General features: G+C 47.7%; 1 long non-coding RNA gene across 1 annotated transcript; it reads left to right on the forward strand.

Annotated features, from left to right (window-relative positions):
• Nucleotides 1-414: 414 nt before the first annotated feature.
• On the forward strand, nt 415-8,436 carry LOC135183741 (uncharacterized). Its single transcript, XR_010305688.1, has 3 exons — nt 415-885; nt 991-1,352; nt 8,201-8,436. It is a non-coding gene; the product is annotated as an uncharacterized LOC135183741 (long non-coding RNA).
• The last annotated feature ends 6,270 nt before the right edge of the window (nt 8,437-14,706 follow it).

Consider the following 14,706-nt stretch of genomic DNA (forward strand, 5'->3'; position numbering starts at 1 on the left):
AGAACTGTTTCAACAGCAATACAAGGATACACATCCCTCTGGTCTGGTGAGGACAAGCTAGTGAAAAGGGTTAGGAGAGGTTTCTGTCTGCCAGTGGCAGCATCCCAGAGATAATAGTCTTTTTTTATTTTAATGTGATTGTACTTCAGGAAACTGCTTTATGGCTTTCTTTGCAGGCTCAGGGTGGTGTTCAGTGCCTGGATTTTTTTGCGAGATCTCTCAAATCCAGATTCCAGTAGGTAAAGCATTTCAAGAAGAATAAAGAGGAGCTGGCCCAGAAGCTCTACTGTCCTGTATAACAGCACCATCTTTGAGCATAAGGTTGGCTTTAGACTAAAATGCTGGTTGAGATGTTGCTCTCACTGTTGGATGTCAGTACTCTCTTTCCTCTTCATTTAGTAGAAGTTGAGGTTTTGTAGCCAAAGCTTGTGTTTGAATTCAAGCTGTTTCTGTGACAGGATTCAGCTTGGCTTGCTTTCACAGCAGCAGTGGGGAACCATCCTGAAGCGTCAATGGTGTCCAAGAGCCCTTGAGGAGAGAAACTGCTATATGAGGGGCCTTTGATCCAGTTCCACCTTTGAAGTGGTGACTGATGTTTGTCTTCATGTATTTCTGGTACCTGCATTGATTGTCCATGCAGCAGCTTGGGAATGTTTTCTGTGTCTACCTCTGTGGTAGCAAAAGCTTTCTGCTGCTCAGAAAAGCTCAGGTTGCCCAGTGCTGTTTGCTCATTCACCCACTAGCAGTGTGAAGGTGAACCTAATAGAAATGGCAAATTGCGGGTTGAGAATAACTGATGCAGGTGTACTTGAGACTACTGTGGATGCTGACGGTGCAGAGATGTTCTTAAATACACGCTCCAGAGCATCAGAAAACTACTTCAAGGTCTGTTTCAAAGGAAACTGTAAATGGCTAACAGTAGGGAAGAACACTTTTGGAAAGCAAATGCTGCTGTGTGACTGACCTGTGCTTGTATTTCCTTCTAAGCAGCATGTATTGGCCACTGTTGGATGCTGATGAAATGAACTAAGGAGGCTGTGTCTCATCCTACGTTGTGAAACCCTGATCATGAGAAACAAGCCACTGTTAAGGGTGGGCTTGTATTGAATTGGCATCAACCTTGTACTGGCTTTGCAGTGAATGTAAGGGGAAGACAAAGGAACAGAAGAAGATAGGAGAGAGCAGGTTAAATGTACTGGTTTGTTTTTCAGTTACCAGAGAAGATGACAATAACCTGGAATAAGAAAATGAGGAAAAACAGCAGGATATTGTGTAACTGGGGAAGACCCCAGGTCCTGAAGCAAAGCGTTTTGCTCGCATAGAACTCTCAGAGAGAGTCTGTGACTCTGCAGGTAGGTGAGAGATGTTTGTTCTTTGAAGCCTGAGAGATCTGGATCTGCACCCTGCTTTTAAATGTCACATTGCCTTGAATAAATTAAGCCACTTATGGTAGTACTTGTCCTCAAAACCATTCAGAGAGGCCAGGCAAGCCTCCAGGATGTGAGAACCAGATGTATTTGTACAAACTGCAGGGGTTTGTTTGTATTTCTTAAACATCTATGTTAAAGACTCTGGTTATGTGTGTACTCCTCCAATGACAGTCTAATATCTGACTTCTTCTATCATGGCTATCTACCTTCTTGGTAGTATTTCAAGCTGGAATAAAGACAGGTCAGTGTCAAATGAAGTTTCTGTTCTGTGATGGGTACAGTAACTGTTACTTCTCCTTCATCCTCCCACTTGGGGAAATGAGATATTGCAGGTACCATAGGAGAACCAGTTCTGTAATTTGCAGAATCATAGAATGGTCTGGGCCAGAAGGGACCCTAGAGGTCATCTAGTCTGGCCCCCCCTGCAGTCAGCAGGGACATCACCAATCACCACAAGACCAGGTCACCCAGGGCCCTGGTCGAGCCTCACCTTGAATGTCTCCGGGAAAGGAGCTTCAAGCGCCTCCTTGGGCAACCTGTTTCAGGTGCTTCACACCACTCTCACAGTAAAGAACTTGTTCCTAACATCCAATCTAAATCTGCTCTTCTCGAGCTTGAACCCATTACCCCTCTTGTCCTATCACTGCAGGCCTCTGTAAACAGCTTCTCTCCATCCTGCCTGTAGTCCCCTTCAGGTACTGGCAGGCTGCTATAGGTCCCCCTTGGAGCCGCCTCCTCTCCAGACTGACACCCTGAGCTCCTCAGCTTGACCTCAGAGCTGTTACAACCCTCTGATCATTTTCGTGGCCTTTCTCTGTACCCACTCCATCATGTCCAGTCCTTCCTATAATGAGGGCTTCAGAACTGGACACAGTACTCCAGGTGAGGTCTTAACCAGAGCAGAGCAAAGTGGCAGAATTGCCTCTCTAGATCTGCAGGCACACTTCTTTTGATGCAGCCCAGATGCCTTCTGTGCTGCAAGCTCACACTCTGCTCATATCTAGCTTCTTGTCCACCACACTCCCAAGGTCCCTTTCCATGGGGCTGCTCTCTAACACCTCCTCCACAAGCCTGTACTGATAATGAGAATTGTTCCATCCCAGGTGCAGGAACCCTGCACTTGCTCTTGTTGAACTTCATGAGGTTCCCCTGGGCACACCTCTCCAGCCTGTCGAGGTCCCTCTGGATGATCTCTCGTCCATCTGGTGTGTCAACACCACCACGCAGTTGTGCACCATCCAGCAGGTGTGCAGATGACACCATTGATCCCACTGTCTATGTCACTATTAAACAGTGCAGGTCCCAGTATGGACCCCTGAGGGACAACCACTTGGCACTGCTCTCCATCTGGACCTTGGAGCCATTGAGGCATCACCTTCTGGACGTGAAGATCCAGCTAAATTCCTCACCTACTGAACAGTCCACCCAGCAAATCCACATCTCTTCAATTTGGCGAGCAGGATCTTGACTGTCAAAAGCCTTGCACAAGTGGCTGATAGGATCACATCGACAGGGTGTGCCCTATCTAATGACTTAACCATTTTATCACAGAAAGCCACTAGGTTAGTCAGGCAGGACCTGCCCCTAGTGAAGCCCTGCTGACTGTGAGGAATCACTCCCTTGTCCTCCATGTGCCACAGCCTGGCATCCAGCAGGATCTGATCCATGATCTTTCCCAGGCACAGAGGTGAGGCTGACAGGTCGGTAGTTCCCAGGGTCCCTCCTTTCTACCTTTTTAAAGATGGGTATAATGTTTCCTTTCTTCCAGTCCCCAGGGACTTCACCTGACTGCCAGAACTTTTCAGGTATGGAGAGTGGTTTGGCAACCGTGTCACTGAGTGTTATAAATGGGACTAGTTGAAATCTGAGTTTGGAGTAAAATGCAGTGAGGCAGATTTAAAAGTTATGAAATATTTATTAATATACACAAAATAATTCCCCCAAACTTATTTACAACTCTCCACACAAGTTCTTGGATGCAGTTAGCAGAACTGTTTCACAGAATGTCTATGCATAAGGGAATTCTGAAAGGTTTCAGAAAATGTCTTTAATAGAGAGTCTGGCAGCTTAATTCATCGCTTGTGAGGCTGATTAAAATCCTTTAGCAACTTGAACAAAGAATGGAGAATACTCACTAGTCCTGATGGCCGTGGCCCGAAACATAGGCAGGAAAATATTCAACAGAAGTCCCGTGGCAAATTCCACGTGGGCTGCTGGCTGAGGGCGACAGGGCGGGCGGGCGAATGGGTGAGTGGCAGATCAGCGAGGAATGAGTGAACACGCCAGCACCTTTTCCCCTTTTCATCCCCATTTATAGGGTAATGGCTGAGGCTAATGGTCTCACTGACCGCACAATCAGTCAGTCGCCTCTGGCAATCACCCAAGTAGACACAGAAATGGAAGAACCCACAGGCTGTTGTCTTCCATAAAATGGGGGCTCATACGCCTACCCTGGGACAGGGGTGCGGTCCCCATGAAACCTCTCGCAGGTGAAGAAATTAAGTTGCTTGGGTTTCTTTTGCCCTGTTTGCCAGCCTCTGGCTGCAACGCAGACAGGCAGGTAAATAAGACAGGACATGCTTAAGCCTATTTTATGTCCTTTAGGACTTCGCCGCACTGAGTTCCTTCAGGACTCTGAGATGTCTTTTATCAGATCCATGGACTTGTGGATCTTCATGTCATAACTAACAGGCATAAACTTGTGTTCATGCAAATTAAGGCTTTTAATAGAGTTGCAGGAATCAAGCAATGTACAGGCCTGGGTGCGTGGGGAGGCTCTGCTCTACCCTAAGGCACAGCCTTTGCCTTCAATTTTCTCTTTTTATACCCTATTCTATTACAGATTCATTACTAATTCTAAGAAAAGATTGGGTTTTCCTTATCAGTTTTAGGAATGGGAGATGTCTCCTTCCACACAGGTCTCCTTTTATCTGGTGGTCCCTCTGGTAGTCTTTGATGAAGTAAGGGGTCTTCCTTAAGTGTCCTCCCCCATGAACCTTCAAATTCCTTTGTATTCTTCTGTTTGCTCATGCAAAGAGGTGGCGCAAGGAGGAATGAATTTCTGTTCAAATCCCCCTTTCCTCCCTTTGCTTATGCAAAAGGCTGTCCCTTCCACATGCCTCCCCCTCCACCAGCCTTTCTAGTTTCTAGTTATTTATTACTGTTATCTCAAGCCTACTGTATACCTTTGCGATGGTGGTGCAAAGAGGAATGTAGTGCCATTTAAAGTCACCCCTTCCTCCCTGTCCTGTGACCTCTTGCCATGAATTGATCGGATCAAAACATATATTTCTCACATTCAGGTTTCTCAACTGATCATGCACCCTGTCTTCACTTACAGTGGGATAGGCTTTGTCAACCCTGGTCTCCAGCTTGTAGGCCAACCACATGAGAGCCATGAGGAGAGGGTTTGGTTGCCAGTGAAGACAGAGGCAAAAAAGTTGTTGAAAGTCTCTGCTTTCTCTGCGTCCACTGACACCAGCTCCCTGCTTTTGCTCATCGCAGGGGGATGCTTTCTTTAACCTTCCTGTTCTGATTAACGTACCTGAAAAACAAGAAAGGCTTTTTACTTAGCATTCCTTACCAAGTTCAGTTCCAGCTGTGCCTTGGCCTTCCTGATCTCATCCCTACACACCTGAGCAACATCCCTATATTCCAGGACACCAGTCCCTTTTCCTATGTTGCCCCATCTTGCCCTTTAGTTTGACCAGCAGGCCACAACTCAGCCATGGTGGTATCTTGCCCTCCTTGCCTGACATCTTACATGTGGGGACTGAGATCTTTAGTGCTCTATAAAGAGCATCCTTAAAGATCTGCCAGCTTTACTCTGCTCCATTGTCCCTGAAAGCAGCTGCTACCCACAGGATCCCGTTAATTAAAAAAAAAAAAGCCAGAGGTTTGCTTTATTAAAATTTAGAGTCCTAACTGTGGTTCTCATTGGCTTCATCTACCTTAGGACAGTGAACTGCCTTAGGGCAATGGTCGCTGCAGCCCTGGCTGCCTTCAACTTTGACATCCCTGATGTTTTGCTTGCATTTGTGACCAACAGGTCTAACAACACTTTGCTTTGTGTAGAGCTGTTAATTCCTTGCCTTAGGATATTGTGTAGGCACTCTAGGGACCCTCCTGGGTTGCCTGCAGCCAGCCCTGTTACTTTCCCAACAGGGGAAAGGGTGGCTAAAATCCCTGGAAGGATGAGAGCCTTTGATTGTGCTGCCTCCTCAATCTGGAGCAAAAAGGCTTCATCAAGAGTCTCTGCTTGATCTTGTGGCCTGTTGTAGACTCCTACTACAAGTTTCCCCTTGTTGTTCTGGCCTCCAGTTCCTACCTATAAACTTTCAACTGGCTCATGGCTTTTCTTTAGCAACATTTCTTTACACTCTAACCACCTCTTTACCTAGAGGGCAACACCTCCACCACTTTTTCCTGTCCCTTCTGAACAGCCTGTAGCCATCAATAGCCACGCTCCAGTTGTAGGGTTCATCCCACCGTGCTTCTGTGATTGCCACCAGGCAGTATTTTGAAGTAAGCTTGATAAATATGAGAGAAACAACACAGTACCCTGGGAATCTGCTTTTGAGGGCATAGGAGTCCATGAGTGCTGATTAGATTTTGAAAAGCACCTTTTAGAATGCTGCCTGGAGCAGGCAATTGCATTGTGTTGTAGGGCGAGCAGCAGGGTAGAAGACCAGCTTGGCTGAACAAGGAACTCCCTGTGGGAAAAGGAAGGTGGTTTTTTTTCCTCCAAGAGGGGAAAAAAAGAATGAAGTCTGGGAAGCAATGTCAGGCTTCACAAGATGATTTCAGGCCAAAGCTCAATGAGAGTTAAAACTGACCAGTGAATTGGGGCTGTATCTACCTGGTCACCAGTAGTGTTCCTCGGGGTTCAGTTCTAGGGCTACTCCTCTTCAGTGACTTGGATGCAGGAGCTGAATGCCCCATTAGCAAGTTTGATGATGATACCTGACTGGTGGTCTGTGCTCTGAGAGATCTGCATAGAATTGGTGTGTTGGATGATGGGATGGGTTTTTAACAAGCCCACCTGGATGCTATAATGCTGGGCACAAGTATAAACAAGAGAAGTGCCTGGAGAGCAGGCCCTGCAGAAAGGGCTGTGGAGGTGCTGCTCAGCAGCAGCATGCTCTGGCAGCTGAGGGGGCAGGCTGCAACCTGGGGTCATGGAATGCAGCTTAAGGGCTGATTATCCCACTGTGTTCAGCAGCGGGATGGCCTCCCTTGGAGTAGTGTCTGAAGTTCTGGGCCCCACAGTGCATCTGGGATGCATCCAGAGGAAGGCAGTGAAGCAGGTGAAGGTGCTGTAAGGATATGCCCTTTTAGGAGCAGCTAAGGACTTGGATTTGGAGAAAAGGAGGCTGAGGGGGTGACCTCACTGTTCTCTTACATCTTCCTGAGAAGAACTGATTTAGGGAGGTGCTGAGCTCTTCTTCCTGGTCTGCAGTGAATAGGATGTGTGGGAATCATGCAAAGTGTTGCCAGGAGAGGTTTAGACTAGACATTAGGAAATATTTCCTGGCTGGAGAGCAGCCAGGAAGAAAAGGACCTGGGGGTACTGGTAGATAGTAGGCTGACCATGAGCCAGCAGCATGTCCAGGTGGCCAGGAAAGCCAATGGCATCCTGGCCTGGATCAGGAACAGTGTGGCCAGTAGGACAAGGGAGGTTATTCTGCTCCTGTATTCAGCACTGTATTCAGGCCACACTTTGAGTGCAGTGCAGTTCTGGGCTCCTCAGTTCAAGAGAGATGTTGAGATACTGGAACATGTCCAGAGAAGGGTGATGAAGCTGGTGAGAGGCCTGGAGCACAGCCCTGTGAGGAGAGGCTGAGGGAGCTGGGGGTGTGCAGCCTGGAGAAGAGGAGGCTTAGGGCGCAGAGCTCATTGCTGTCTGCAGCTGCCTGAAAGGAGGTTGTAGCCAGGTGGGGTTGGGCTATTCTGCCAGGCAACCAGCAACAGAAGAAGGGGACACAGCCTCAAGTTGTGACAGGGGAGATCTAGGCTGGATGTTAGGAAGAAGTTATTGGCAGAGAGAGTGATTGGCATTGGAATGGGCTGCCCAGGGAGGTGGTGGAGTTACCTTCCCTGGAGGTGTTCAAGCAAAGCCTGGCTGAGGCACTTAGTGCCATGGTCTAGTTGATTGGCTAGGGCTGGGTGCTAGGTTGGACTGGATGCTCTTGGAGGTCTCTTCCAACCCAGCTGATTCTATGATTTCATTACCAAGAGGGTTATCAAACGGTGGTAGAGGTTTCCTGGAGAGAGGTAGTTGATGCCCCGTGCCTGCCTGTGTTTAAGAAGCATTTGAGCAATGCCCTCAGTAGCATGCTGTAGCTGTTGTTCAGGCAGATGGACCAGGTGATTGTTGTAGGTCTCTTCCAACTGAAATACTCCATTCTAATTGTGGAGAAAATTCAGTGCTCTGCCCTAGTTGTTTCCAGATGAAAAATGTAGCACAGTTACAAAAGCTATCAATGAATCTTCATCCAAATAAAAGTGGTTTAGGTATGAACTCCCCCACCCCCAAACAAACACAACCCCTCAGGCAGATTAGGTGTGTGATGAAGTCACCAGGACACAGAATTAGGGCCAATCACAGTACTGGAAATGAACTCAGGAAGACCTTGTTTATGGGCATTTTATCTTACCCAAACATGATAAATCCCATGTCCAAAGTAACCTTTGTGTCTTACTAAAGAGCATCTGCAGCTGTGCCTAAGGATGCAGTTCCCTTTCCCATGGCTGACTTTTCTTCCCCCAAGATCGGCTTCGAGACACTCTGGCTCATGAGGCTTGCCACGCAGCCAGCTGGCTGATCAACGGGTGTTCAGGATGGCCATGGACCCTTCTGGAAGTTCTATGCTCATAAATCAGCTGTGATTCATCCTGAACTGCCAGCAGTAACACGATGCCACAGCTATGAGATTAATTACAAGTTCACCTATCAGTGTGTTCTCTGCAAAGCTACGTGAGTAATGTCATCTTGCACATGACCGTGTGTTAACTTGGTCTCTAGCTTTGCAGCCTCTTGTGCTCAGAAGTCATGGATCTCTTCCGCTGAGAAGCACTTGGAGTTGTCAATTCCTGTTTCCTGAGCCCACAAAACTTTGCTACATGATTCCATATGTTTATTTCTAACCAGTTTCAGTTCCATTTGAGAGGTCAGGGCAGGCTGAGAGGTCTTCTGAGGACCACTGGTGATGCTGGAATTTCTTTGGGAAGCAGTAAGAAATTGCAGTATGTGCCTCAGCTTTGGAAGACGTTGCTGCTCTCACTTTTCAAGCATAACTCAAATTTGGGTTCACCTTCTGCTGTAGTTGATATAGTGAACTTGTGAAAGTTATTAATCACCTCTGATTTCATGATTAACACTGATCCTATTAGAGGCTTTTTGTTATAGAGTGGCATTTGTAGTCCTAAGTACTACATTAGGAGTAATAATTTGAACCTGCACTGACAAAGCCATGACTGGTTCTGGCACATCCTTGTAGAATGCATGCAAGCAGAAGTGAGGCATTCCAAGGCCTTTGGAAATCTCTCCACGTTTTACAGGGTTACATCTTTGAACGTGTCACAGTAACAGTCCAGATTTGAGCTGAGGGAGAACAGTCCACAAGGAAGTGCTTGACTGGGCATGGTGAACTCTGCTACTTTTGACAGGCTCATCCTTGCAAAGATCCTGAGAACCATCTGATGCTGAGTGAATTGAAAATGGAACAAGTCCTCATGAAAACTGGACATGAAATACATGACAGTAACCAGATGCTAGAGCACAGCATGAGCAAAAGCTCTTGAGAGTTTTTATCTCCATGGCTTTGAATGTAAACATTTGGCTAATTTTGTACCTCTGCCATGATACTGTTAAGTAAAATGTGAAGAGCAGCAAAATAATGATTTGTATTGGTTTAAAAACTGTGAAAGCTAGAGTTAGTTTCTGGAGTCAGTGTATATATGCAAGGAAGAAGAGGTGTCTGCAGGCACGGTGCTGTGAGCAGCACTGTCATGGAGTGCTGAAGCTAGGATGCAGATCTGCTGACAGACTTCCCTCTTGCTTAGTGCGTTTGTGAAGTGAGAGCTATGTACGCTGCTGAGATCAAGCAGGGACAAATAGTTGCTAGGGTAATTTCCCAGTTTTCTGGCCTTTCATGGGTGTGGAAAGTCTTGCATTTTCTGGAAGATTGTAGCTGGACACAGGCTTGTGTGTCACTGCTTCAGTCTCACTGGGAGAGCTTGGCAGGCTGTGAATTCAGATTTGCACAGCCCAGGGAAGTGGCTGACAGTGGTGGGATCTTTTATTTCACTCCCCCTTCTTTTCTTTTTAAAATTTTATTCCCTTGTCCCTGTCCCTTCCCCCCAGTTCTAGGGGATTAGAAAGCATGTGTGGGAAGTTTTCCTAGGACCATGCATGCTGCTTCCAGAAATACTGGAAGGAAACTATTTCACATACAAAAGAACCTTCCTGAAGTGTTTATTGTGATTGCAAAACATTAGTTGCTTAGATGCAACAGAGCACTGAGAAGATTTGATGGTAATGGCTTTCAGAAGAAACTAAGGAACTGCTGGTTGTGGAGGTAGTTCAAAATGTTCATAGAATCATCAAGGATGAAAAAGATCTCTAAGATAAAGTCCAACTTTCTACCCAACACCATGTCTCAAAGTGCCACATCTCATTTTTTTAACCCCTCCAGGGATGGCAACTGCACTGCTTCCTGGGCAGCTTGTTCCAATGCCTCCCATAGCACTTAAGACTGAGAGTAAAGAGCCAAAGGAACCAAGATGAAAAGGCAGTGGGAAAAGTTCTGGAGTGATGCAAAATACAGATTGAATTGTTCCACTCTGAGTGTATGGTCTGCTTCCTGTTCTAAAATGCTACCTTGGAAAATTTTGATTAGATATTAGCCTCATAGTAAGGAACTTGTTCCTAGTGGAACACTGCAACAGCTTGCCCAGGGAGGTAGTTGAGGCCCCATTCCTGGAGACATTCGAGATGAGGCTTGACAGGGTTCTGAGCAACCTGCTCTAGCGGAGGATGTCCCTGCTGTTTGCATAGGAGTTGGCCTGAATGACCTTTGGAGGTCCCTTCCAAGCCAAACCATTCTGTGATTCTCCATCTGCCCCCAGCAGCATGGCAGGAGTCATTCCACAGAAGTGCTGCCTGTGGGAGATGTGGAAGCAGAGGCCTTGTTTTTCTCTTTCAGGGACTGGACGGCATTCCAAGTCTCTGGACACGGAGCGCTTCGTGTGTGCCTTCTGTGGAGGGCAGCTGCTCCTCAGTCAGCCCCCTCGGAAAGGTGACACTCCTGCTGGGACACATCTGACACCCTTTGCCAAGTATGTGAAAGAGAACTATGGGCTGGCTAAAAAAGAGCTGCATGGGCTCAGTCACGTGGAGGTTATGCGAAAGCTCAGTGCTGATTTTGCTCTAAAGACGAAGCTTCAGGATTCCCTCTGATTTCTCACCACACTGCCTTGCTCCCTGGTACTTCCATTGTCAGTATGAATGAGTCTAACATGAGCCTATGCCCGTGTCTGTATTACTTCAGTGTTAAATAATTCCAATAAAGATCTCAAGGCCTCTTCTCAAAGGAGCAAGAGCTAAGAACCAATGATGACAAAGTTCAGGGTGATGCACAAGTTAGAATATCCTCTTTATGCTTCAGATAAGCATCACTTGGGCTTGGGAAGATGCAGCTTGTGGTTTAGCCCCAGCCAGCAACTAACCCTGTGCCTCCCTTTTCTCCCCAACCCCCATGGGCTGGGAAGAAGAATTGGGAGAAAAGGGTAAAACCTCATGTGCTGAAGAGGGGAGTTTAATAGAACAACAGAGAGGGAGATACAAAACAACAATTAATAGCAAATCTGCTCCTGAAATAATGTGTAAAAGCAGTGATGCACAGTGTCACTGCCCCCTGGCCATTGCTGAAATGATGGGCTGAGGGATGTCCCCTTGTACCATGGGGCATGACATCTGTATGGGATTGAATACACCACTGGCTGGTTCAGTTGGGCAATCCTGGCCGTGATCCCAGTGAGCTTCTCCTGAAAGTTATCCCACTCCTGTCCCAGCCTAGGATATTGTCCCCCCTTTTATTCTATGCCATTTTACACCATGCCCAGACCCTACCTTTTCCAGCTGTGGACAGATATCATTCCCTTAATCTATGACCCACTCCCCCAGTGTGTTCACTGAGTTAATTTAGTCCATGACTTTGGCGCTCTATCTGTAACAACAGTCTTGTGATGCAGTAGAGATGGTGATGGATTGCCAGTGTGCTGCCTTACAGTTTTAGGCTGGTGTGCCTGCTGCAGCCAGTTCAGGTTCTGTCACTGCTGCCCTCCCTCAGAGTTCACTCGTTTGAGTGCCTCTTCCTGTAATATCAATGGCAGGACAGATTGCATCTGTGGTGCTGACATCACATCGTGGCAGAGCCATTTCACAGCATTACACCATTTAATTCCCTGGCTGTTCTCACCCAAATGGAAATCCCCTGGAGGCGCATATTGGACGTCCTTGTCTTTCTGCATCACCCACCAAGTGCAGCCGTAGCCTTGGTTTGCCTTTGCCTGAAGCAGGACTAAGCCAGGCCCTTTTCCCTGACAGATTATTCACATGCACTCTGGAGACTTTCTTCCCTCCTGCAGAATATGATATTTGAAAAGGGCAGGACAAACTGGCAGATCTTCTGGTATTAGGTATTTGGCACAAGCCCACTGGGTAGCTATCCCAGTGTTGGAAGGTTCCACTCTCAATTGCTCTCAGTGCTTTTTAAACAGTCCATTGTAGCATTTGATCTTTCCAGGGGCTGGGGCAGGAGAGGAGGTATGATACACCCACTCAGTGCCCTGCTCCTTGGCCCAGATGTCTCTGAGGCTACTTCAACATCTAATCCATCTAGGTCTGAAGTTTCCATCCCATCTCCTCTTGTCCTCTCCATGGCCGTGCAGGTAAAACCACAGAGTACCTTGCAGTGGGCATCTTCCATATTCTCTTGAGCTTGTCCTGATAGCTGAGGCATGGGCGTATATACGCTGGGAGTAAGACATGTTCTCTTCCAACTGCTGAGACTCCTGGGGCAGTTCCTCCAGGCCTGAAGGGATGAAGAGAGATGTCCCTCATATTGCTGGAGCTGGCCAGTCAATTCATCCACCATTTGTCCCTGGCATGCTTCCCAGGACAGTGCTGCCAAGGAGTTTGCACTATGATGGTGCACTTGACAGAAACTTCTGCCATGTGGGTGGTGTGCATTTGACTTCACTTGGATCTGCAGGTAACTGCTCATCATTCCAGATATAAACCAACTTCAGCACAGCTACCTCCCTCTCTCCATGGTTGAGAGGTATCCTTAGATCCCTCTCTCCATTGTTGTCCACTTGTAGCATCTTCCTTGCAGGGGTACCTGTCCTTCAGAGCTGCCAGAAGTTGCCTCTGGAGGCTGAGGGCTTGTGCCTGTTTCCCAGTTGCCCTGCCTGTTAATGCCTCCTTCCCTAGACAGGGCCCCAAGCTGCTTGGTTTACCTGCCCTCTAATTGCAAACCACTGGCCCCATTATGCCAGCAGCAGAGCAGCCAGGTGCCCATGTCCTTACCTGGATGGTGGCTGCAATCCTGTCACTGCTCTCACAGCTCACTTAGGGGTAGAGGCCAAGTGCCTTTGCTTCTTCCTCCTCTTCCTGTGCTGGCCTGTGGTGAGTTTTGAGGAATTTACCCCTAAATAAAATTGGCCAGGAGCCAGCAATTGTGCCCTCTTGGCCAAGAAGGCCAAGGGCACCCTAGAGTGCATTAGAAGGGCTGTGATGAGTAGGTCAGAGAGGTTTTCTGCCCCTCTACTGTGCCCTTGTCACACCACATATTGTGTCCAGTTCTGGGTCCCTCAGTTCAAGGAGGACATCAGGGAACAACTTGAGAGAGACCAGCACAGAGCCCCCAAGCTGCTGCAGGCACTGAACATCTCTGATCTCAAAATTGCAGAACCATTCTGGTTGGCAAAGCCACTCAGGATCAGCAAGTCCAGCCAATATCCCTACTCTACAAGGCTCCCCTTAAACCATAGCCCTAAGCACCACATCCAGATTACTTTTAAACACATTTGGGGTTGGTGACTCCAGCAGCTCCCTGGGCAGCACATTCCAGTGCCTGACCACTCTTGCTGGGAAAAATGTTTCCTAATGTCCAGTCTAAGCCTGCCCTGCTGGAGCTTGAGGCCATTCCCTCTTGTTCTGTCACTCTTTACCTGTGAGCAGACAGAGTCTAGCACCAACCTCTCCACAGCCTCCTTTCAGGTAGCTGCAGCCAGCCATGAGGTCTGCCCTCAGCCTTCTTTTTCACACTAACTATCCTCAGCTCCCTCACTCTCTCCTCCTAAGATATACTCTCCAGGTCCTTTACAACTTCCTTCCTTCCTCTGGACCCACTCCTCCACCTCTCTCTTGTATTGTGGTGCCCAAAACTGAACACACTTGGAAGTGTGGCCTAACCAGAGCAGAGTCCAAGGGGACAATGCCCTCCCTGCTCCTGCTAGACACAGCATTTTTAATACAAGCCAGGATGCCATTGGCCTGCTTGGCCACCTGGGCACACTTCTGGCTCCTATTCAGTTCCTGCCTGTTACAACCCCCAGCTCCCTTGCTGCCAGCAGCTCTCCAGCCACAGTGCCCCAGCTTGGAGCGCTGCTTGGGTTGTGCCCCAAGTGCAGGATCTGCCCTTTGGCCTTGTTGAAACTCATCCCATTAATGTTGGCCCATGGATCCAGCCTAAGTCTCTCTGCAGTGTCTCTACCCTCATTCAAATTGACACTTCCACCTGCAACCTCACTGCTGCCACTCTGTGCCTGAATCAAGGTCCTCAATAAAGATGTTAAACAGAAGTGGTCCCCACACAAATCCCTCAGAAACACCACCAGTGTGCTGGCTGCCAGCTGGATCGAACTCCACTGAGCACTGTGACAAGTAAATTGGGATCATTTAATAAATTACTGTATGATTTGATGATTACAGAAAAAATGATTGGGGGAGTACCACGGAGGAGTGGGCCATGCTGTTCTAAGTGGAAAGTTCTTTGTTCCTGTTATTCTGGTTAAAAAGTTTGCTTGGCTTATGGTTGGGGCACCTGTTACAATTTCTGCCTGGCAACATCCCTTGACTCCCTTTAGACATGCGCATAAGATGATGGAAGGTTACTGCCTCGTGACAGTTACATATATAACTCATCCAGCAGTCAGGTGACCTTGGCATGGAAGATCAGGTTGGGCAGGCTGGACCTGCACCTCATAC

This window comes from Pogoniulus pusillus, chromosome 19, assembly GCF_015220805.1.
Source record: "Pogoniulus pusillus isolate bPogPus1 chromosome 19, bPogPus1.pri, whole genome shotgun sequence".
Classification (NCBI taxonomy): domain Eukaryota; kingdom Metazoa; phylum Chordata; class Aves; order Piciformes; family Lybiidae; genus Pogoniulus; species Pogoniulus pusillus.